The sequence below is a fragment of the Haemorhous mexicanus genome, chromosome 11, assembly GCF_027477595.1.
Source record: "Haemorhous mexicanus isolate bHaeMex1 chromosome 11, bHaeMex1.pri, whole genome shotgun sequence".
Classification (NCBI taxonomy): domain Eukaryota; kingdom Metazoa; phylum Chordata; class Aves; order Passeriformes; family Fringillidae; genus Haemorhous; species Haemorhous mexicanus.
The window spans coordinates 14922142-14946364 of record NC_082351.1 but is presented as its reverse complement, the minus strand read 5'-3'; the positions used below and the strand labels follow the sequence as shown (position 1 = coordinate 14946364).

Here is a 24223-nt window from a genome sequence, read left to right as displayed (position 1 = left end):
ACAGGAAGGAGGAGGATAACCTACATTTAAATCTGATGGTTTCATGACAGGCTACACTACAGAGCTCTTTATGGATTTACTGAACCGTTCTGCTTCCTGTGCTCACTGCTAGTGTATAACACAGCTGTTGCAGACAGATTGCACTAAAAGTGCGTAGCCTTTAATTAATTCTGAATGCAACTGCCAAGGTTTAAAGATTCATTTTAAATATTCCATTTTTCTGATGAATTCCTGTTAAACAGGAAAATGTTCCAGAGAATACTCTGAACATTGCCTCTAACTCACCGTAAAATATTAATATCCAAATAATACTGCTGAGTTTCATTTATTTAATCTGGATCACAACAGAAGGGCTGAAGGATTAGTCAATTCTGCCACAGAATATTTATATCACAACCACGTAACAACAACCAGTAACATTAAAGCAATGGCACTACTGTGTTACTTAAAATTTGAAGTAAGACCATGTTTTCTGTAGCACTATTTTTACCTCTCTGACCTCACATATCCCTCTGAGAAACTTTGCTTATTTAATAAAGAAACAAACCAAGAACTCATTTGGGCACATTTTCACAGCGTATCAACACACAGAGATTATTCCAATCCTCCCAGATTATTTCCCTAATACCACATTCTATCCTCCAAATATAGAGAGGTCAGTTAATGTTCCAATTTCTAGGCTAGATTTCATACTCACCACCAAACCCAGCAAAATTAGCCTTGGGAAAAAAACAGGTCTCTGAAATCTGCACCTGCAATTTCCACCTTATCATTTGCAGAGCCAACCCACAGTGTGAGCACTAAAAGATTTAAAAATTAAAAGCACCATTCTTCCAGCTGCATGATGACCCTTGTGCTCCAGCACATTCAAATGGCCCAGCAGCAGGAAGACGACCACTGCTATGTTTTCTGCACAAAAGCCCTGAATTATAGCCCCCTTCTAAGCTTCATATGCTCAACAGAGACTCGCTGTTTTCTGCTGTCAAAGATGGCATTCCCATTAAATAAATAAATCTCTTTTGAGTCCTATTTACTACTACCACACCAGTTCCCTGCTCTGTTCCTTGCACCAAAAAGCTTCAGCAGAGATGAACACAAACCACTGTTTTCCAAGTAAAATTGACCCCAAGGAGAATCCCAAGTTCAAGCAATCCTGTCAGAGCAGGACTGGCACAGACAAGAGAGCTCTGTTATACCAGATGTGAATAACACCAAAGCTGAGGTCAAAATAACTTATTAAAAAACCCCAAACCCTTAAAGACAGTATCAAATATGAAATGGCAAGGTGGCAGAAATTCTATACTACAGAATTAACAGCATTCTTAGATAAATACTTGGGAAAATTATGTTTTCTAAATCCTTGATAGTTATTGCTGAACATTACAAGGTACCTTTCTGGATGGTGATGGAAGTTTTACTGAAAGAATGTTTCATGAAATATTGTCAAGTATGTGATACTTCAATAACGTTCCTGCATTGCTTTTTGGGAAAACTGCAGAAAGTGCTTCTACATCTCTGGGGCTACTTAAATATTAATTTCAGCTGTACTGGAATTAACTGATGGTAGTGAACAGGTATTTCCTCTAAACAACTCTAGCACAACCAAACTTTATCCTTTCACTGATGAAAATGTGTTATAAACACTAAGCTTCCAGTACAACTAGCTCATGAAGTGTTAATGATTAATACAATGCTAAATAGTGAAATTTTCACAAACCAAGACCAACTACCCAAACATCTACAAGGAATATAAAGTAACTACAAGATGCTTACTGTTGAAGAAGCTTTCTTCATATATACACTATTGCTACAAATCAAGGGTTGACTTTTCCACTTCACCATCCTCCCAAACACTAACTCAATGTGAACTGAAGACCATGTTGCATGTGCATTTTTAAAAGGGAAAATCAAGCCAGCTGGTAGTTTCACAGCATCTTAACACAACTAAAAGATAACGTTCTGCTGGTGTTACACATTTGAAGATTAAAGTCCTTTAGGATCTGCTCCAACTTTCTGTGTAATCAAAAGAAAACCACTGAACATCCCTTCTAGCCCATGAGCTCCTGACTAAAGTCTCTTCAGGATTTTTTCTTAGGGCTCCTAAGTTATACTAAGTACCACCTTAACCCAGCAAGCTGATGCCTGAGGGTTCTCTACCCCAAGTAAAATGCCTTCTCATATTGTCTAACTTTGCTTGCACAAAATCTCCCAACTCAAAGAAGCTTCTAGTCACTTTTTGCATGAACAGTTTGAAAACTAATCCTCCTTCTTAATCCTCCTTGGGCAAGAAGATAAAGACAGCTATTCTAAGTCTGACAGAGGTCCACCTACACAGAAATCCTAGTTGCAGCAGCAGACAATAATAGATGCCTAAGAAGAAGACGAAGGGCAGACAAGCGTAATGCAATCCTTCCCTTAAACATCCTGCCAGCTTTGAGCTTTCCCAAATCACAGATTGCAGCCACGTGTAATCCTTTGGATGGATACATTAAGTGGCCTGAGCTTCTTCAGTCAGAAATACTTAATTTTCCTAGTAGCTCTCTGATCTCAACCTAATTTGTCAACACCCTACTTTTTTAGCTACCTGACCTGGATAAGCATTCTCTTTTGACAGGACCTGACCTGGGCAGGCCACTCCTTTGGCTGACACTGCACTCAAATGTTATTTTATCCAGTTTGAACCCACCAGTTCTCCATTTACCCACACAAGAACCCCTTGATCTTCTAGCTGCCACATCACATGTTACATTTGCATCAGTGACTTAACTTTCAATTAGGAGAAAAAAAAAAAAAAAAAACAACTAGTTAGGAAAAAAATATCCCGTTCTCTTAGAGTATATCCAAAGAGCCTAGAAAGGTTTACAGCTGTAATAAAACCCTAGGAAAGCAGGGCTCACTGAAGTTAGCCATCCAGTTGGCTCTGCTGAGCAAATTCTCTGTTTCTATGATAATCTACATAAATCTAAGCCCATCACTCCACATAAAAACAAATTTGCTTGCATGAGTTCAGGAAGCCAATCATTGCCCAAAATATACATGAATATGTGGAGCACAGAGAAACGTCTTCAGCACCCAGGAAATTCCAAGTGCAGATTTCCCATTTCTGTTTAACTGAGATCCAAGAGACAGTTTTTAATCTGGTTAATATTAACTAAACTGATTTTAAAAGAACTGTCAGCTAAGACTATTGAAAAAAAAAAAGTTAACCTATTGTGGAAATGTAGTCACAGTCCCTATCATGATTTATAAGTAGTTAAAAGACAGGTGTTTCCCTGTCAGATGTGGGTTATCAGTGAGATCTGCCAAGAACTTATTCTGCAATCTGCACTGTTCAGTATGTTCACATAAGATCTGAGAAGAGGAACATGTCTAGAAGTGGCAAATTTTATTACTAAAAAAAAGTAATCACAATCAAATTCAGAGAAGACTGTAAAAAGAGAACTCATGCACTTTAAAGTAACTACACAATATCTTAGAATATCAATACCAAAACCAACAAAAAATATTCTAAGTACATAAACACAACAGGATCAAAACTAGCTGTTATCACTCAGAAAAACTTTGAAAACTTCATAGGTCAGTTCAGTATTGAGTATTAAGCAAAAAGGCAAATACAGCCTGTGGGGTAATTAGGAAAGAAAACACATATCCCCATTATGCTGTCAAATGCTGAAGGCAGTTCTGATTCCCACATCTGAAAAAGGAGACAATAACAAAAGGGACAACAAAGATGACCAAAAGCATGGAGCAGCTTCCATATAAGGAGCGATCGAGCAGAGTAGGACTTTGGACAGACAAAGAAACAGCCAGGGGGAAGATAAGGAAAAGTCAAGAGGTCTGAAACATGACAGTGTAAAGATGAAAAACATGGAGTTACTGATGGAGTTACATGGTTATACTGCCATATTTTACAATGCAGAAACAAGAGAGAACTCACCAAAGTTACAGACAACTTTCCTAAGTCAACTCAGGGACACTGTCACTGGATGTAGAATATTTCAAATAACATTTAAAATGCATAATTAAGTTGTAGAGCTCACTGCTGTAGGATGTCATGGAGACCAGAAACATAAACAAGTGAGAAGAGGGATTATATAAATTAATGGAGAATAGATACAGTCGAGATCAGATGATGAGATACAACTCCTCATGCCAAGCAGGGCCCCAAACTGATGATGGTCATAAGCTGGGAGGCAAACAGAGGTGGGGAAAAAATAAAAAAAAACCCCAAACCTAAAACATTATACATGCCCTGTTTCTTACAATCCTCATTAAGCATCTGCCTCTGGATCTTGTCAAAGGCAGGACACTGAGCTACACAGAGCTTTGCAATTTGCCCCAGGATGATATTCTATTTAAACTTCTATTTTATGGTACATTTATAGACTTTATTTATTTTTAAATATTAAGAATGTACTCCAGCCCTGCCTAATCACATATTTAGAGGGCTAGAAGCCTAACCTCCCAGGCTGTTTCTGAAGGCAGTATCTCTCACATTAACATTTCGATACCATCTAACCGAATACTGACAGTGCAACACAAAAGTTAATGCACACCATGGGAAAGCAAACCCAGGGCCAGAGCCACAGAGCACAGAAGTGGCAGATCCAAGTTCAGTGCACCCACAGTCCCTCTTTCAGGAACAGCTCTTCCCTGTCTGCCAGCATTTGATGGAAACTCCTCAGTCAGAGGGAACACAGTGGATCCGTGTGTGCCATCGGAACAGCCAAGCCTTGGGCAGAACCACGATTGCTAAAAGTAGGTCAGGACCATCCGTTCTAACCAGGGAGAAAGGAAAGCTGGAGCACCAGACTGTTTGGCCAGGTATTACAGAAAACCTTCATCTGGGATTTCATCACTACTTCAAACAGATGTGATTCATATTTTACCAGCCTCCACCTCAAACAAGGCACGCCTTCCCAACCACACTGCCCTCCCTGTCATTAGGGGCACCTCTCCCAGCCTCAGCCAGGATCCTCCTGTTCTCAGTTTTGGCTCCACCAGCTACAAAAGATAGAATCCTGCTCTGCCATAGCTGTTTTGTGCCAATTTCTATAAAGCAGAAATGTCCAGCTGCTTCATCCAGAAACAGCCAGGACAGCACATGATCTCCATGTAATCTCTTCTGCCTTAGAGTCTATTTTCCTTGGCAGGATGTCCTGCAGAAGGGAGAAGATCTCTGCAACCAGCACATGCCTCCCAGAGGACAGGACCGTGACCCCTAACCAAGCTCTCACAGAGGCAAAGGCCACATCCCAAAGGCAAGTTCTTTGGCATCCAGCCTGGCCTTAGAGTAACCCAGCAAGAGAGGAGAGGAGCTTCAAACATCCTATGAAACTCCTGTGAAAAAGCACCAGTCCTATACTTTCAGGAGGAAACCCCATGGTGTCCATGCCAGCATCAGCCCTGCAGGTTTGCACAGTGGAAGGGAGAACAGAGGCTGACCACAGAAGGAGTTCATGCCAGCAGTGGTACAGACCACAGGCAGACACACAAGGACCACATCCCAAGCTCCACCATCCAGTTTACAAGACACAAATGAGAAATGTTAAGCACTGTAGCCTGTCTTGAATAAATCATTTTGCTCTGAAGACATTGAGCATTGCAGGGTGCTCTGTTCTGCTAAAGAAATTTTCTTGACACCCTTAAGTCTCAGATTTAGTACCACAATAGATCTATAAAGAACTAATGTGCCCTGGGTAGACAGGAAGAATTCTTCTTGGTGTTTTCCTTAATTTCAAATAAAATTAACTTTTCTGCCCTCCCCTCATCTTCTGGAGAACCATACATCCTGACAGCAATTTGACAGTCTTCCCCTCTCACTCCAAGAGTGTCAGCAGTTCTGGCTGTAGCCGTGAATACAGGCAGTAACATGCAAATCCATTTAATGCAATGCAGCCTCATGAGTAGTACCTATCCCCTCCCACCCAGAAGAGACAGCAGAATAAACAGAACTCCACATCACTACCACAATCTGCTTGTGGTTTGCCTTCAAACCAAGATGAGGTATATTCCACCTTGTATTACTCAAGTTATGTTAAAGCATTATCAGAAATGACGCTTTGATCAATTATCTGCCATGAATTAGCACCTCAGCCTGCAAGGTTCTCAGTCATCAGCTGTGAACTACTAGGCTCAATAGTCTGGCAATTAGGTTACACAGGTCTGTTAGATAATGATCCAAACTGAGGTGACCACACATTTTCTTCCACCTCAGGAAGCCAATGCCAAGGCTTTTATAAAGCCAGTAGCAGATAACAACACACCATGCTGTTCAAAAAGCCTGGGACCTTCCCAAGCTTGGGAAGCTTCACACCTACATAACACATCTAAGGAACAACAGCTCTCACCACACTAGTGCAGAAGCCTGAACAGGTTGGTTGCAGACCTGAGAGCCAGGATCAACTTCACCCCAGACACAACAGCTCTGAACAAAGACTGTCCCATGCAGGCTGGATATTCAGTGCTTTCATACGGAGTCCAACATGGAATGGCGGCCCAGGAACCATCCATGAAGGGCATTCAAGGTGCACACAGTTGAGTCACAGTCTAGCAGCAGCCAAGCAGCCTTATTCTTCTACTGCACAATCACAGCCCTCCATGCCAGACACTGCCCACACTTGGAAGTTCTTGTCTCAAGGATAAAATTCAGAGCAGCAGACTACATACAGAGAGGGGTGAGAGAACTATTGCTGGGCACAGGTCATCAGGCAATGCTCTCCCTTCATACCACAGTGGGTCCACAGCCTGGAGGAGTGAAAAAAAGCAACAGTAAAAGTAAGAGGCAAAAGAAGCAGAAGCTGGTACCCTGCAAGATTTGGTACTTGGAGAAATAAACCATGTGGAGTAAGAGTTCTCTAGTTATTTTGTTAACATGCAGATATCTAGTCATGTCTTATCCAGAACAAGGAATTGTATAACAAGAAAAAATTCCCAATAAGAAACTTTATACCTTCAAGTGGCTTTACAAACACGAGTTTCTGTTCACTCAGATTAAGGAGATCCTAACTTTTTCTGGCAAAATATTTGAGCTCCTGGCTCAGGGCTGAGAAAACTTCTTTGGCGCTGTTCTAGAGGCACAAAGGTTCAGAACCAGCTACCTGCTCATGAGAGCCATGAATTTTAAAGACTTTTTGGTTGAGACTGTTCTTCATCTGGTTTGCTGCCCTCCCACCTGCTCAGTCTGACAGCCACTGGCTGAGCAGGACTGACTGGCTCATTCTTTCCTCTTTCAGAGAAGCCCAGACCTTCACCCTAGGGCTGCAGAGATGCACTAAACAGGTCTGCAGTGCCAATCTGAAATGCAAACTGCTAAGAGCAGGAACTTCAGCCAGTGTAACTGGCTGACTGTTGGCATTTCAAGACCATGCTGCCTGCCAGGGTCACCCCTGGGCAAAAAAGTGCCCAGGAGACAGGAAAACCAGATTTACAGTAGTTTGTTAGGAACAGCACTGAGTTCTACAGCTGAGTGGCTGCTCCTCTGCTAGAAGGAACAGCTAGACAGAGCAGAGAGGAAGGAAACAAGGGAGAAGTATGCACATCTGTGCTAAAAGGATAAACCACAGCCTGTGGTCATCACAGTTCTGTTTGCAGACTGTCCCAGTTCCAGGCAGCCCTCCTCTGTCATTTCAAGCTGTGTACTCCACACACATGGCAGGGACTGTGCCTTCTTCTGGGAAAGGAAACAGTTCACTCTGCCACGCATAGATAACTAATCAAAACCCCACAAAAGTGTGGCTCAGACAGCACTTTTCAGACTTATACATGGACCAAACTGAGTAATCAGCCACCCAATGTCAACCTAGGAGTCCATGGTGGGACTGACACAAATTTAGCCTCATGAAAGTTTTAGTTTAAATCTTCTCAGGGCTTAGCGGGAAACACACTAGTTAAAATCATGGATCAGCTAGGAATAGAAAAGATCATACTGGCTAAAGATGGGTTCAAACTAAAACTAATCTGGACAGACTATCTGGAGAATGGCAGACAGGTCCAGCACACACAAAAGCAAGCCGAGAGAGAATCACTGCTTGAGCCAAGCTACTGAGGAAAACAATAGCTGAGAAACTGAGAACAAACCAGGAAAGATACTCTGTAAATGGGGTAACAACTGAGTACATTACTACTCTGCAATGATGAGACATAGGGTTTGGGATAGAAACGTCTTCCTACATCAGAGTTGACTAAATCAAGGTAAAAGGGGAGCAATCAACAGGAAAGGAACTTCAGCCCCCTCCACCAGGATTCTCCCTCAGCCCCAGGTCTGTCTGTAATCTGAGCACACAACTCCTCAGCCACTCCATGGAGTAATGCTCACTACAGAACACGATACGCACACAAGACTGTTTCTGTATCCTTGGAGAGGGGCTACAGCTTCCCAAAACACACCAACTCAGTTTTCAGTCACAAGAGCCTGTCTCCAAGAATACACAGCACCGTAGTTCCACGACCGGTCAGCTCTGCATAGCTGCTCTCCCGGGATCACAGCAGCAAAGTTAGTCAACAAAAAGTTTTAAACCTCCCATCCCCAAAACTCAAAACAGCAGAGACCATGTCTCTAGAGACAAAATAATACATAGCCTGACGTTGTTCTCTTCCTTCTGAAATTAAAAGTTCAAAGGAACAACCAGGGCTGTTCTGTACTGTGCCCTCTGCATATTTGGGTAAGCATCTAAAACCAACTGCAAGAGCTGGCTTTCAAGGGTGAAGCATCTAGAAGTGAGCCCTGTTTCTGAGTTATTTTTAAATGTTTAGACAGGACTTAAAATAGGATCAGTGTTTTGAGTACTTCTGAAGAGTATGAACCTCACGTAGGCCATGACATTTTTAGTTTGAAAAGGCTTTGGAACAGAGGTTTTACTGTTCATGCATCAACTTATCACCCATTTTAGCTCAAATTAAGTTAGAGTCCATTACAAAGCAAGAAATACCCTTTCAAAGGAGGGAAATTGACACAAATAAGATGTAGGCTATCAGCAGTAAGGCAGCCTCTGTATCTCAATAAAACCTACCACCCCACAATAGCAGGAACAGCATTTGCCACAGAGAAAAGGGGAGAGTCAGCTTCTCTGCTTACAATATTAATCTTCACATCACTTTTCCTACCTGTGTAGTTTCTAGACATACACTCTCCACCTCTCTTCAAATTCAAGTCAACAGCCTGCAGACTCCAGCAGCCCAAGGCAGTGCCGTCAGCGAGCAAGAGGTGCATGCTGCACATCACAAGCAGCACAGAACCAACCTAGAACACAAGCTGTGCCAGTCTCTTTTTTTACCAGTTTTATTAGCATCCCCCCTCCCACCCCATGCTGACAAACCAGGCTGCACTTGTCTGGCTCTGGCCTGAAACATCAGACTGAAGCAAACCATAGTAGCACTTCACCTCCCTGAATACTCTCCCAGGCTTCAACAATGAGCAGCTCAGGGACCTCCTGGGATAAAGGTGGTTTCTATGAATTTAGTAACCTTCAATAGCTCCTTCTTCTACAGACCTGCCCCACGTCCTCACATACATACAGATATTTAGCATTCACAACATCCTGTGGCAAGAAGCTTCCCAGGTTAACTGCACACATCAAGGACTAAGTTATTGCTTGGTTTTAAGCTTACTCCATGCAACCTGTTCATATTTCTAATGGAAAAGGAAAAAAAAAGGCTGCTCTCCCTCTTAAACTTTCCAGGTGATTCAGTCATTTATTGTTTTTCAGGTGGAAGAATCCCAACTTATTCTATTGTGCTTTGTATGGAAGGTAACACCCACCTCTGTGCACTGTTGCGGCTGTTCTATTTCTAAAAACTGAAGATGGTTTTTCTAAAGCTGTAGAAAACTCAAATTCCATAAGAGCTGGAGGAACTAGTGTGATGGTTATCAAATACAGCAGGGATTTCCCACTTACTATAGTGAATTGCCCATCTGGCAGCTCTCTGTTAAAATATTCAGCCTAATTTCTTAAACTGAGTTTGTTCAAAAGCAAGTTTACTTTCAAGCCACAGCATTCAGCTGCACCCGTCTTCCACCAGAACAGGGTGTATTTTTAAAAAATTTCCTCTCCCTGTTAGTTCTTTGAAAATACAAATTATCTTATGGTTAAATCAGCCTGTCCTGATGAAGGGTGGATCACTCACAAGATTGTGTGCCAGAGCTTTATTCTGTCATGCATTCTTCATGAACATTTAAATCCAGCACTTTTTCCTCAAGTATGGGCACAGTGTTTATAGATTTCCTGACGCTACACAGAACAATATTCTTACCAGACCTTGCTCTCCTGCAGAGTCATATAAGAATATCTGGGTTTGGAGACTGTTTGTATCATAACTCCCAAAATCCTGAGTGATTTCTTTCACAAATGCAGTAATCCTAATTGCTTCCCACATTCTTTGTGAGATATAGAAGTTTGTTAATAATACATGCTTAGCTGACTAAGCAACCTAAACTTTCCTGTCAGGCTGAAATAACTTTCCTGGCTTTACTCTTTCCTTTGCCAGTTTTACTATTAAGACTCAAATAAGTGTTTTTTAAAGATGCAGACAGGTAGAAAGATAACTGGAATTAAAAAAGAGAAAGAAGGACATTAAAACCCAACAGAACAATACATTAACTAGAGTTACAACACTCAGTGCTAACAGCTTCTTAAAAATATAAACCTACCCCACTATTTAAGGTTTTGAACCACACTCTACGGGTTAGAAGGAACACCTCACCCCACAAATGGCCCATAATTGGTCCTGATAAAAACAAAGAACCCTTCTCCCAAGATTCTATGAGCACATGAGGTGTTTTCAGAGGCAAAGGTGAATGTTTCTCCTGAAGAATTCTTCCCTTGCACACAGCACTGCAGTTGTGTGTTTATCTTCATTCTTAAAAACTGGTGGTGCACAGAAAATAGGGCAGAAAAGCAGTCCCTGAACTCCTTAAAAGGGAGGGGAGGGAAGAGGAGGGAACAAGTAACACTCTCCTAGGTAACACCAAGTCGCTACTCCGGCTGCACAGGAATGAAGCTGAGCGCGACTCAGATAATAACCGTAACTCACATTTCAGAAGTTAGTTTGTTCAGACATGATCTTTCACACTTAAAGGTACTAAAAGCATGTCCTGTAGTGCACTTCTCCTGGAGCACTTTTTCAATAGGATCTGGACAGAATCACCTTGGTGTCTCAAAGAATACAACATACAGTCCTCTGGCCTCCTTACAATCTTGTATTTTTTTATGTACCCTGAAAGCATGGATCCAGAAGGGACTGGCCTGAATTCAAGTCATCTCAAGTACTTACTCATTCCCTATTTCAAACTGCTTTGATGTAATGGTTTTACTGGAACCACCCAGAGCAATGCAAAGCTGAGGCAACAAGACTCTCCAATCTTTGTACATTTGTTATACGTATTCAGGATTTATTCTTGGATGCCCCGGATTGAAAGAGATTTTCTGAAAACTTGGTCTTTATTACCTAACTGTTCCATCCAGGTCTACTACCAAACTTTCAGGTTGCACCCAAGAGAGGTCTGGGCTGGGGGTTGCTATCTCATTTTGTTCATTGTTTTTATTTCTGCTGATTTCATTTCTCCTGATGTTAGAGCTGCAAATCCAACAAGCAGACATCCTTCTGATGAAGGGCTCCTGTACTCCCAGTGCTCTAACGTGATCCTCATCTCTCCAGTGCAAAAGTCAGTGACTCATCTACATCAGCTCCTAGTATCCAGGTGCCAGGGTTTCACTTCCCAGACAGAGGTTCATGCAGATTTGCAGATCTCCAGCATCTTATTCAGTCTGGGATCTCTGGTGTACCACCCTACATTTGATATTCAAATTCCCATATTCAAATTGCATGTATTCACCTACAGAGTGCTTCACCAGGCAAACTGACAGCAGAGTTGTAACTATCCTGTTTAATAGGAAGCAGCCCGAAAGAATTTAGTTTCAGGGAGACATTTCTTCAAGGGTCTATAGCTGTCAACACCACAAAGCTCAGCCAGCACAAAGCAGCTCGTCACACTCCACGGTGATTGACAGACAGAGATGAACATCACTCCTGATCCAGGAGTCTGTCTACAGATTTGGCAACACTCACTGGCCCGTTTCTACTTACAGATCACCATCAGAAACTCACGGTTTTGTTTTGTTTTTTTGGTTTGTTTCTGTCTGTAGGTTAAATTAACTCACTTCCACAGAAAATTTAATGTTTAAAAGTTCGTTTTTATATTTTAAGTGCAGCACCAGAGGCACCAAGAAGACTTGCAAAAGGTGTACAGTGGCCTGACTTTGGTAGCAGTGCAACCCATAATTTCCAATCACTCTCTCAAGAAAGTTGGGGTGACAAAGGAAAAAATGATAAGCAAATAGGCAAGCTCTGGAGTAAATACATGTGCTTACAACAGAACTCTACAGAAAAGAGCTACTGTTGAAGAGATGTCCTTTATCCTTCACAGGATTTTCCTGCATAAAGAGAATGTTCCCTTTGCAAAGGGAAAAAGTGAACACTCCCACATACAGCCACTCACTCTTTCCAGCAGACCACGTGCCCGGAGAACTCGTCCAACTAATCACAGGTGGTACAGTTGGTCAGGTGGGTTCGTCACGCAGCAGCATCCAGAGGCTGCCCAGCATGACAGTGGCCACACACACGGAGATGATCAGGAACACGGAGGAGCCCAGCGGGCTGCAGCTGTCCATGGGCATTCCAGGGCTGACTCCCGGCACATTTTGCTTACCATCTGGACTCTCGGGAACGTTGAGACACCTTCATTTCTCTTACTGAGGAGTGTGCCTCAAGCTGGAAAAAACAACAGAGCATGAAATGCAAAGACTATTTTTCCAATAAATTAAATCTGTTGCACTTGACTCCCGCTGTGGTTCCCTTCCTCCAAGAAGGCATGGTCTGGCCAGCTGCACAAAGTCCAGGCAGCCCTGGGAAAACAATGGGATCTTTTTCTTGCCAGAACCAGCCTTCCTGTTCACCCTTCTAACCATGGCATGGAGGACACCCCCAGTGTGTGTCTGCGGAGGAGAGGAGTCTGTTGGCATAGCAACTGCACACGCTAACTCTCTGCTAATGAACAGGGAAAAAATGTTTTGTTCTCATTAGGAAAAATACAGACACATTCCTGATTGGTGAGTAATGTCTCTGCCTCTGGGAGATTAGCTCAGAGCTGTGCAGCCTCAAACAGCCTCAATTCAGCCCACTGCAGTGCTTCCCTTGAACAGCCACTCTCCAAGGACCCCACATCTCTCAAGGGAGAGCCCACAGAGCTTTCTGCAGCACTTTGCCTTTGGGCCTGAGACAGCTCAAGGCGAGAATAATGAGAAGAGGCTTGACAGGAGCAACCGGAACAGGCACAATGGGAACACACCCTCTGTCCCTGCAGGGGAGCCAGCTCTGGCTGCTGCCTTCCTGCACCTGGGTCCCAAGCTACCCCGCGGCAAGTGAGAGTTTCTCTTTGTGCATCCACTGCAAGTCTGCCTTGCACAGGGCTCAGATCTGCCTGGGACCCCAGCTCCCACTCCAGCCACATTTTCCAGTGCTGGGTGAATAAATGGACAGAGCAAAGAGCTGCAAAACTCTCACAGGAGAGCTTGGTGACCGTTATTAGGTGCATGGGTGCAGAAAAGACAAGGGCTCCTGCCTACCAGTCTTAGGATTTTGGCATTAACAATCAACAAGATCCACCACCAGTCTGGTATTTGCAAAATATTTGCACCCTGCTGTTTTACCACTAAGGTCTGTATCTGGGTGCTAACCCAAGCTACCCAAAGCCTCTGCCCACACAGGCAATACTGCTTCCCAAACCCTCTCCCCTTCAGATCCTCCTGCCACAGGAGCCAGCACAGCAAGTGGGAGGATCAGAGTACTTCACTCATGGCAAAGAAGATCTGGGGCAGATGCAAGGCCATACACCCAATGCACAAGCAAAAATCCAGCCTCTAACCACAGTTTTGCCTGGCTTTTGGCATAAGCACAAACAAAGCTGGTCTGTACAGCACAAACACAGCCCAGCAGAATCAAACTCTGAGCCCACAGCTCATCTCTCCTTTATGTTGCTGCTGGGTCCCATTTGTTCACATCAGTTCACCTTGCCTTGAATTCAAAAGCTGTTGAAAACAGGGACTGCACACCTTAGACCTCAGAAGGGACTTCAGAGTCTTTCTAGGGGCTGAACAGGTATGCAAACTCCCTTCTCCCTCTGGTGGGAGACCGGTGTTGGCTGGGATTAGTACCTCACACAGAGACACTCAGCTCCCCAGCAAACTGGGATGTGACAAAGCTCTTTTGCTCTCCCACATCCCTGCACTGCCAAAGGAGAAAGAGTGGGATTTAGGCTCACATAGCCACAGCTGTGCTCTGAGCACTCGCTAACTCCCTCACCCAGCCTCTCAGACTTTCACCTGCCATTTTCCTGCTCCTCAGGGCTCCAAACACCTCAACTCAGCAGCTCAAAGTGATGCAGAAGGTAGAGTCAGCATCGGGGAAAAAAGGACTCTGCTCCCTTGTGCCTTTGAGAAACGTGCATGTGGAGCAGGGTTGCTGCTCTCCCTCAGCCACAACACCTGTGTGTTAACCCTCTGCTGTGATCTGCCCATAGGACTGCTCGGGCTTCATTTCTACTTTTCGTCCTTCCAGCTGAGAATTCTGTTATTTCAGTCCCTAGGCAGGCACTGCCTGCAAAGCCATCTCTCTTTGCCTAAAGGAGAGAAATAACCCCAGCTCTTGCCCAGCAGCGACAGACCCCGGCCTTGGCTGGCAGCCCCTGCCCAGCCTGCCGTGAAGCGCAGATCCCTCCCAGACCAACACAAGGCCAGAGGGGCCGGGGTGCTGTTTTCCAGCCTCCAGGCATTTTACTTGTTCCAGGCGATCCCTCCCCCAGCCCTCAGAAAGGAAAAGCCGTGGGAATGGAGCTCAACACCCCGAAGTAGGCTCACCCCCGGGCGATGAGGAGCTTAACTCCCTGCGCGCCGGCGGGCAGCCCTTCGCACAGGCTGGCAGGACCTCGGCACCCGGGGACATCCCGGCGATGGCCCCGTCCTGCCCTCGGCACTGACACCACCACCCCCGGTGCTGTGCCAGCAGGGAAGGGACAGACCTGCCACTCGTCCACCACAGTCTCTCTCACTTTCTCAGGACGCTCGTCATTCCTGCAGCTCTACTTTCCCGTGCTTCCATCCTCCACCAGCACGCAGCCAGCAAGCCACAAGAACAAAGCTCTTTTTTCATCTTTCCACTCTCCCAGCAGGTCCCAGAGGCTGCCCAATTCACAAAAAGTTATCTCGACCATGTCACCAGGGCACTTTTCCTCCCTTTTGCCCCACACGCTGCGGTACAAAGTCGCCCTCGCGGGCGCGGAGCCTGCGGTCAGCCATCAGCCAGCATGTCAGGAGTTAAGTCCGCATTTCCATTCTCCTGACCTGCATCAACGCTGGCTGAATATCGAGCTATTCTTTGCAGCTTGATAAAGCATGAGAAAGCTAAAGGCCTCACACACTCCTCTTTTCACAGCTTGGCCTGCTGCCCACAAGCTGTCACTCCCGGGCACCCAGGGCAAAGAGAGAGAGGAGGCCAAACTGCAGCCAGCTGCAATGAATCACTCGCTCCCCGTCCCTCCTCCCCAGGGAGCCCGGGTCCCTCCTTCCGGCAAGGGATAATGTCGGCCTGGCCGCGCTGCCTTCTTTCACAGAAAAAGCCATCCTGGCCCGGGGGGGCGGCTCCTATTGCAAAAAGCTGCTGCCACAAAAAAGCGCAGAGCAGCTCCAAGCAAGACTGAAGAACAAGGATTTCTGCTCAGCAGCTGGATGGGAACGCACGGCTGCAAGTGTTCAGCACAAACACCACTTAAAAAATCTGAAGTTGGTCATTTGTCTAAATTGCAGGAAATTCTGGAGGAAGGCTCAGGCACAGAATCTGATTTGAAGGAGACTCTTTATGCCCCACTCATGCAATATTTATTTCGGGGACTGATTTCCATTCAGTCCCTTCCTGGCTGCCCTTTTCCTTCTCGCTATCCCCAGTGTGATAGATGAGCGATTTCTCACACCCACCCAATTACCAGGTCTCAGCCAAGCTCTCTCAACCACCACCACCATCCCCTCAAGTTTATTTTGATGGGTTCCATCACACAAACTGCTTCCACACATTACAGTTTGTTCTTCATTTTTAACACAAAACAGCAGAGGGAAATGTCCAGATCTCAGGGTCACTGGCATCCCAGACAAAAAGCGTAGCCAAGAAGGCACAGGAAGACCAAGGTCATCATGTGCATTTTTTGCACTAGAGACCCACATTTGGAGAGCTGTGCTTTCAAAAGGTAAAGAGGTCCAAGCCTTTGCAAGGTCAAGATGTCAGCTGTTTGCTTTCTGAGAAAGGGGATATTCAGTAAAACACGTGCAAACTCAACCCCTCTCCATCAGCCAAGGCACGAACTGAACAGTGGCATGTGGATCCACATGGCACATGGATACCTCCATCCACTTCTTTCTGCCTTCTGAAAAGAATAACTTTGCTGCACAGTAGCCAGTCCCTGCTCAATAGCTGCATCTCTCCCAGTACAAAGGAGCTGCAAACTGCAGTTTTACTGGGGAAGAGAGTTTAACCCCAAGCCCCACAAAGGTAAATTCTCATTACCTCCAGGGCAAGACGAGAGGTTGCTTTGTTGCTTTCCCAACAGCATGTGCTACCATGTCCAGCAACCCTCTTCTCCCACTAGCACTATCCCAGGGCCTCATATCCCTAACAGCCATACTCTCTGCCTGCCTTTCCTTCTCAAGGCAGCCTTTTAGGCTCCAAATTCAGCATACCTGTCTGGTAGTGTGCTTCAAATTCAGCCAGTGTGAGGGCAGGATTAAATAAATTCATCTTATCTCTTCCTGCACTTGCAGGGTGATGAGGAAAGAAAGCTGCACAGTTCCCACCTGGCAGACAATGTGTATTCAAACAGTGAGAAACTCATCAACTTTGTTTGGCTCACAGAGGTGATCCACAAAGGGTTTTTTATTATTGTTGTTGTTTGGGCTTTCAGGGTGTTTGTTTTTACAAACTCTCAAACAGCACTAAACAAAGCCATGAAAAGAAACCTTTTTTTTTTTTTTTTTTAAGAGAAACGGAAGGATCTTCACTATTCCTAAAGCCATCTTCATCACAAACTAAAACAAGTCTTAAAAACACTCTTTCAGGGGCACAGGCTGTCAAGAATCACAAATAATCACAGTCAGTGCCACTTTATCCCATTCTCTGCCAGATGACACACTATGTATGGATTACAGATTTCCCCTTATGACACATTTATAGCACTTGGTAAGGTTTCTCCTGCACTCCTGTACATCTCCATCAGTAAGTGTCTCCTCCACAACACCTGCAGCTACAAAAACAAGTACATTGAAATATTATTACACTGAGCACCCATAAGTTAGCAAGCTCTGGAAGTCGGGTTACCCCTTGTGCAAATGAAATACAAAACACTCCCTAACCATGCTCACACACACTGCTCTGCTGTGGGAATGCCAGCTCGTCCAGCACTGCCCCCCTCCTCTGACAGAAGGATCTCTAAATGCAAAGCTTAATAGAAACAGTTAATATCCTGAGTGTGGCTCTGAGCCATCTGAGCTCTGTGTGTAATATAATCAGGTTCATAATGCCCAGAATAGCACTCTGGAGTCCTAGCACAGACTAAGACCTCACTGTATTAAGTGTTGTGTGGATAGTTGCAGTGGTGCCGTTTTCTCTTCTGTAAAATTACTGAGCGCCATATACAGGAACCAACCATAACCCATATTTTACAGAAGCTGGGACACAGGAGAGCAATGTACACTTTTCAAATGTCTTTTTTTGGCAGCTAAATCAAGTTAGTATTTTCATAGACACACTGAGGGAGGGAGGGAAGGGAACACTGAGGTTACTCTCTCTCCAGAGCAGACAGGCAAAAGCCTAGTTCAACCAAAGCTCACTGAGGCTCTTTATGTTCCTGTTCAGTGACAGAGGTCACTTGTCGAAGCCTGAACCAGATCTGGTCCAGGGCTGCCTGCTAAGCATGCTGGCAAAAGGATCTGAGCTATACCCTTCTCTGCAGTTGTTTGTGTTTCTTCAGTAACACCAAAGACCTGGAGTCTGTCCCAACACTGCTTGCACTGCCTTTGCTAAAAACATGCCTTTTAGCTCCAAAGTAACATTTGTCTTAAATTCTTTGTGCTCTGAAGAAAGAAATCCCATACACAGGATCCACGAAGAAAGCAATTGCATGTGTTCGCCAAATCATTTCACTTTTGCAAATTCTAATTTTCAGCACAGATTCCAGGATACTTTCCTACCATGAAAACAGGTTAGATCCATGTTTGAGCTGATTACCCTTTGATGCTCTTTAGGTTCACATTGCACAGCAGGTGCTGCTCATGCTTCCAAAGCATCCAGAAGTCACAGCTCTTCAATTCATTGATTTTTATGAAGCACTAGGTCATGCTTTCTGGCCTTCAACTGATCACAGTTCATGAGCCTTCTGCACATTTTGGGCTTAGGAACTGTGTATGTCTGAAGTGAATAGAGACTAGATGCCTTTTGGCAAGATGCCTGAGGCAAAGGCCTCAAGAGGGAAATCCAGCATTTCCCAGGCTGATACAAATGGACAGGCATCCCCTTGCTTCAACTTTTATTCCCTATTTGTGAGCTGGCTATGAAGAAGGACATTCTCCTCTCACCTAAAAATTCTGTGGTTTTAGCATTGCTTTTCCTTTTTTTCAGCTGTGTGGTTGTCCCCAAGAAGAGGAGCCCCATCAGCCCATGCAGTGTCTCAGCAGAGTCCATTCTGCCCTGGCAGCATGTTCTCCTGAGCAAAACAGAACAGGTGGGGAGGCAGGAAGACAAACTTCCACAAAGCTGTTTCTTAAACCAGATTTACAGGGATAGAGTAAAACAGAGGAAGGGTCAGAGAAGACTGAACACATTTGTAGCTAACCAACAAGACTGCCAGGAGAGACCCTGACCTAAAACAGATTTTCAGGGAGAAACACCAAGTCCAACAGTCACTTGCAGACCAGCTGGGAGCTGCCACTGCCTCCACTCTGGCTGTACCACTGCAATGCCATCACAACCACAGTACCATCTTTCCCACTGAAATACCTGTTCCTCTAACAGGAGGTCATAAAAACTACCTCATCTTTTGCATGTCACAAATGATGAGGATCTGAAAGTCTGCATTTTGGCATCTAAAGTAACTACTGTGAAAATGCTACAGGAGATTTTTGCCAGAACAGGTGAGAAGAGCTTTCCAACTTCTTGAAAGAGATAATGTGTACATAGGCAACCCAGTGCAGAACTGCAGGGACAGCAAAAATGGAAGTCCTACTGCTGTTGTGAACATTCCTGAGGCTCTTAGTGTGGGAAAGAGGAGAGAGTTGGTTGCTGCTTTACCTGTAGTCACTCAGGAGACAAGCCATCAAGATCTACAGAAATTATGATTATCTTCTGGAATAATAGATGCAGTTTCTGGGAGAAAGATTTTTCATAGGGATATTTTTGACTATTGGTTGAATAACTTCTTTGTTGCAGACTACAGAAAAAGAAAAAAGACCCTTCTTGCTATTGCTTTGCCATTCAAGACATTGTCATTGTCACCTTTCAGATGTGTAAGTATAAGAGACAGCAGCAGCTGAGCTGTAGTAATTAGGAGAGAGAGATGTGCAGACCTTGTCTCACATCTTCCTGTTAAGATGCAGTTTACACTTTGGCAGGTTTAACAGTCCCCAGTGAAAATAAGCCATCTGCATCTGCTCCAGCACACCATCCTCATTTCTGAACCCTTCAAGCAGTTCTGGAAAAATCAGCATTGCCTCCCTGCTTTTTTCAGGCCTAAATGCAGTCACAAACCCATTAATTCTCTTACAGTAATGCAGGAACATTGGCTCTAGACCTGTTCACAAAGAATCTACTTTGAAAAAACCCCATTTCCCATTTTATTCAGGCATCTACTGAGTTCCAAGTTTCACTGCTTTCTGTACAGGCAGCAGGGAAGCCAAGAGGGACGCAAGCAACCTTATTCAATTCTATTCACAAGCACCCTTCCCTGGGAAAGCCAATAACTTTCAGAGGGTCTCTGCAGACTTTGCTCCACTGCTTTGCACACTGGAGAATGGCTGGTTGGTAATCCTCTTTTCACTCACTGAGCACAGACCCAAAGGTTTTCATTCCTGTGAGCTCAGAAATTTCCATTTCCATTTGAGAGAGACATTTTCCTGGCAGTTCTCAAAAGATGCATTTGTAAAATAGGGAAACAACCTCAAGGAATGCTAAAGCAAAGGAATAAAGCAGTACGTGGACAGCCTTTCTACCTCAGCCAGGAAAGGAAATTCCTTCTCAGCACCAATGCCCCATAAACACAACCTACTCTGCAACTACCAAATACTTGATCAAAACAAAGTGACCAGCTGACCACCCTGCCCTGCACAAACACCAGACATTTTCAGATCACCTAGGGCAACAGCCTCCAAAATTTGAAATGAAAGAAGGAGTCCAGAAATGTGCATTTGTGTGTGCAGGCAATACAAGCAAAGAAAAGGGGTGCACATCAGATGGCTGCAGCACATTAGAGAGGTGAAGGTGTTCTGCTGAACTCACTACAGGAAGACATGCTCACATCAGTGGTTTTTAAACTTGTAGTCCATAGACTTTTGCTGTCTCCAAAGATAACTAAAAAGCCAAATCCATTGCTGTATCTGTATTGTAAAATGTTTAGAAATTTGCAAATCCAAAGAAGTTGAAACTTGCTTCTTCCAAGTGCAAAAGATTTACATGGCCCAAAGCCAAGTCCCAGAAAAAAAAGCCCTAGTCAGTGGCTCAGGAATGCCAGCTCTTAACACCGACCTAATGCATACAAACCCTCTGGTAGGGCAATTCACAGTATCATCTCCCACAAAAACTCACTTAAAATTGCAGCTATCACTCATTGCCTTACTTCTCTGCCAGGGAAACCTAAGTGAGTCTCACTTTGACACCCTCCAAAGTAGTCAGCGAGTGAGCTATTTCTCTGCCTTGCTTTAAGGGGATTCCTGCTTGGTGTTTCTGTGGAGAGGAACAAGAAGGCTTCACACTGCAACAGGCAGGATCCCCTCCATCACTCCCAGCTCCTTAGCAAAGGCATTCCTGAGGTGCACTGTGCCCTAACAAATCAACAAAAGCGCTCTGGGTTTCCTGGTTTCCTGGCAGCTGGAAACTGGAATTCTGCAGTGAAGGCAAACACCTCTCCAGCTAAAGCAAACACAGCCAGGGAGCCCCTGCTGAGCACCACAGCTACTGTCAAAAGAGGGACAGGGAGAAGGTGGGATCGTAAGGCATCTGGCAGACAAAGGGCAATCCAACATAAAGACAGAAGATGGTCATAAGCCCAGCCCTGACATAGGCATTCCTCTGTACAGGCATGTGCTTGCCAAAATGGTTTATCAGAATAAACCCACCAAAGCTTCATTTTTAGAGCAGTGACCATCTTGCCCCGATACAGATGGTACTTTTGCCTTTAAGAGCATTTACTTTAGTGTTTAGAAGACTCATGTAAAAGACTCTGCAAAAATACAGAACAAAAATAGCCTAATCTTAAACAGCTTATAACTTAACTCTAAAATAAACGGAGACAAAGGGAACAGCAGAGATCAATGTGAGCAGCACTCAGCTCAGCAGAACAAGACGACTCCTGTTTCCAGGGGTAAAGGAAGGCATTTGGGTTTTTTTCTTTTTAAACTATATAACAGAAAAAACCTGATGAAAGATTCGAGAGAAGAATTATTAGGTGGGTTGGAATACATTTATGGGCCAACCACCTCTCAAAGAGAAACCAAACCAGCATTTTTCAAAAGCAGCACAAGGAAACAACAGAGGGTAATGTTCCCAGACAAACAGCAGCAAGAGCCCAGTTTCCAGCACTAATATTTGCTAGATTGCATACAAAAAACTAGATGGGCTGCCTCAGTACCTCGTTTTCAGTTGCACTTGACGAAAAAGGGAAAGGAGAAGTAAGGGAAGGAACCAAGCAGGGCTGAAATAGTGACAGCAAAAGCAAAAGCTCTTACAACAGGCACAAGCCCATCAATAGCATAAAATATCTCTCATTCAATAAAACAAAGGCATCTTCCTCAGATGCACCCTGAGAGCTGGAATAAATACCCAGATTTTACCATCTCCCCCTCCTGATGGTTATGCTCTCCCACAGGGAGTTTCCTGGTAACACTTTCAGTGCATGGATGGGAGGTAGCAGAGGGTGTGAACAAATTTACTTATGTCAGACCCGATCTGGACTGCAAATCCAAGTCTTCAGCTTCCATGGCATAATTTGGAGCCCTCACTTTGAGACCACTGTAAGGCTCACTTTCCTTCCCACTCCCTTGAAGAACCACCAGATACCAGCTCATAAACAAATACTGCCTTTAGGGTAAATCCTGGTCTACCTACACGAGGTTAATTGAGACACACAGATGCCAGGCAGCTGACAGTGCACAGCAATGGTGCAAAACCAGCAGCCCCATCAGCAGGTGAGTGCCAGGAGCTCCCACACCACAAATCATCCACCCCCAGCCTGAGGGAGATCCAGCTGGCAGAGTTGTGCTCTCTTTGGGAAGACCGTGAGTGGCACTTAAAACCCTGAGTCTCAGGAAAGAAATAACAGCTGAATGTGCAGGGTGAAGGACTCCTACATATGTATAGTGGAGAGACACACACAAAGGAGGGCGGGGGGGCAGCTGGGAAGAGTGACAGCAAGACTTGTCTCTGAGCCTTGTGCTTTTTTTTGACCTTTCAGTTAAAGATTCTCCAAAAAGGCACTGCTCAGCCCCAAGACTGATTAGATGTCTTGGGAAAAACAGAGCACAAAGCATCACACATGAATGAGCACAGAGCCATAACACGATCTTGATATTCCCACCCATCCATATGGCCAAAAAAAGCCACGTTCTTCAATGCAAACATTGGCAGCAGCAATATGAAACGAATGTGTTAATTAGCAGATTTTGCAATCCAGCACACAGCAGAGACTGCTGATGGTGGCTATTATATAGTCAATCAGAAGAGAAACAGAACAAGTACCACGTTACTTAAACCATTCACAACAAGGTTAATAATTTGCTAATTGCATATTTCTGGCCTGAGCAGACCAAGGTCTGTTCTTCAAGCTTCTTTTCTCAAAGGTATTTTGAGATGCATTTAGTAGGGCAAGCTCTCCATCACTTGCAACTCTTCTCTTTGTTAACATTCAGTCTCAACTTGAATGTTTAGATTAAATTCAAGAAAGGCCACTGCCTTGCTTTACACAGCATCAAACTAAACGAGCTCAATGATTTCCCAGCCTTGTAAAGTTCTTTCACTTTCAGCCTGTAAACAATCACAAGTTATTCTGAAACAATCAGAGGCTAAATAACAACATTCATCAGATTTACTTCTTGTATAGGATTTTCACATTGAATGCAAGAGAAGATTATGAAACTGAATTACTTAAATGCCATTGGAATTTAACATAATTCCTTAGAGTACATAGGTTTACACACTAAATGCTTAATAAAACTCTACTGTCCTAGAAAGTTTAATCAATAAAATAAATACTGCAAGACAGGTGAGATACACTATTTCACAATTACACTGGTATTTCTAAGAAATATAAAAATATAAAGATTTCATTTTCATTAGATATTTGAAATACACACCTCAAGCTGACACTCCAGTCATGAACAATATTCTTTACATCCAGGATGTACCACTTATGGTGCATAAAACATCTAGATATAAACAAAGTTTGGAAGGAAAAGAACAAACAGGGATGAAGAACATGGCTGAATTGGCCTTGGGGTTATTTCTAAAGCACAGAAAAACAGAAATCAATTGCACCAGGACTAGTCAGAGTCACATAATTTAAGGTACAGCCGCTCTGATTTCCTGCCTAACACACAGGCACTGTTCCATTTTATCCACTCACACCTCCATAAAGCCCATTAAGTGGTTCTGTGAAATGTAGTGGTTTATGGCATCCAGACTAAAGGCCTTTGGAGGTCAAAACCTAAGTTCACTACTCTGCTAGTAGTTTGCTACAATGGCTCCATCATTCTTTCTGGCAGCGAGGCCAGACTAATTTCTTATTTGTTTGCCTTCTGCCTTGAGCCATTAATTCCTTCTCTGCTGGATTAAAGAGGAGCTTCTCAGAGTCAATTATGCACATGTTTTAACCAACTCACCTTTCAATAGCTTTTTTGGCAATCAACAGATTGGTCCCGTCAGT

The 24223-nt window shown here is 44.1% G+C and overlaps 1 protein-coding gene across 4 annotated transcripts in view; it reads right to left on the bottom strand.

Annotated features, from left to right (window-relative positions):
- PLXNB1 (plexin B1) overlaps positions 1-24223 on the bottom strand; it is a 77069-nt gene that overhangs the window by 42593 nt on the left and 10253 nt on the right. For 2 of the 4 annotated variants that reach the window (XM_059856581.1, XM_059856584.1), the window contains exon 2: positions 12497-12768. The gene's annotated coding sequence lies outside the window, so the exon portion shown is untranslated. Of the gene's footprint in view, positions 1-12486; positions 12769-24223 lie in introns of all 4 variants that reach the window. The other 2 variants (XM_059856582.1, XM_059856583.1) reach the window with 2 other exon arrangements.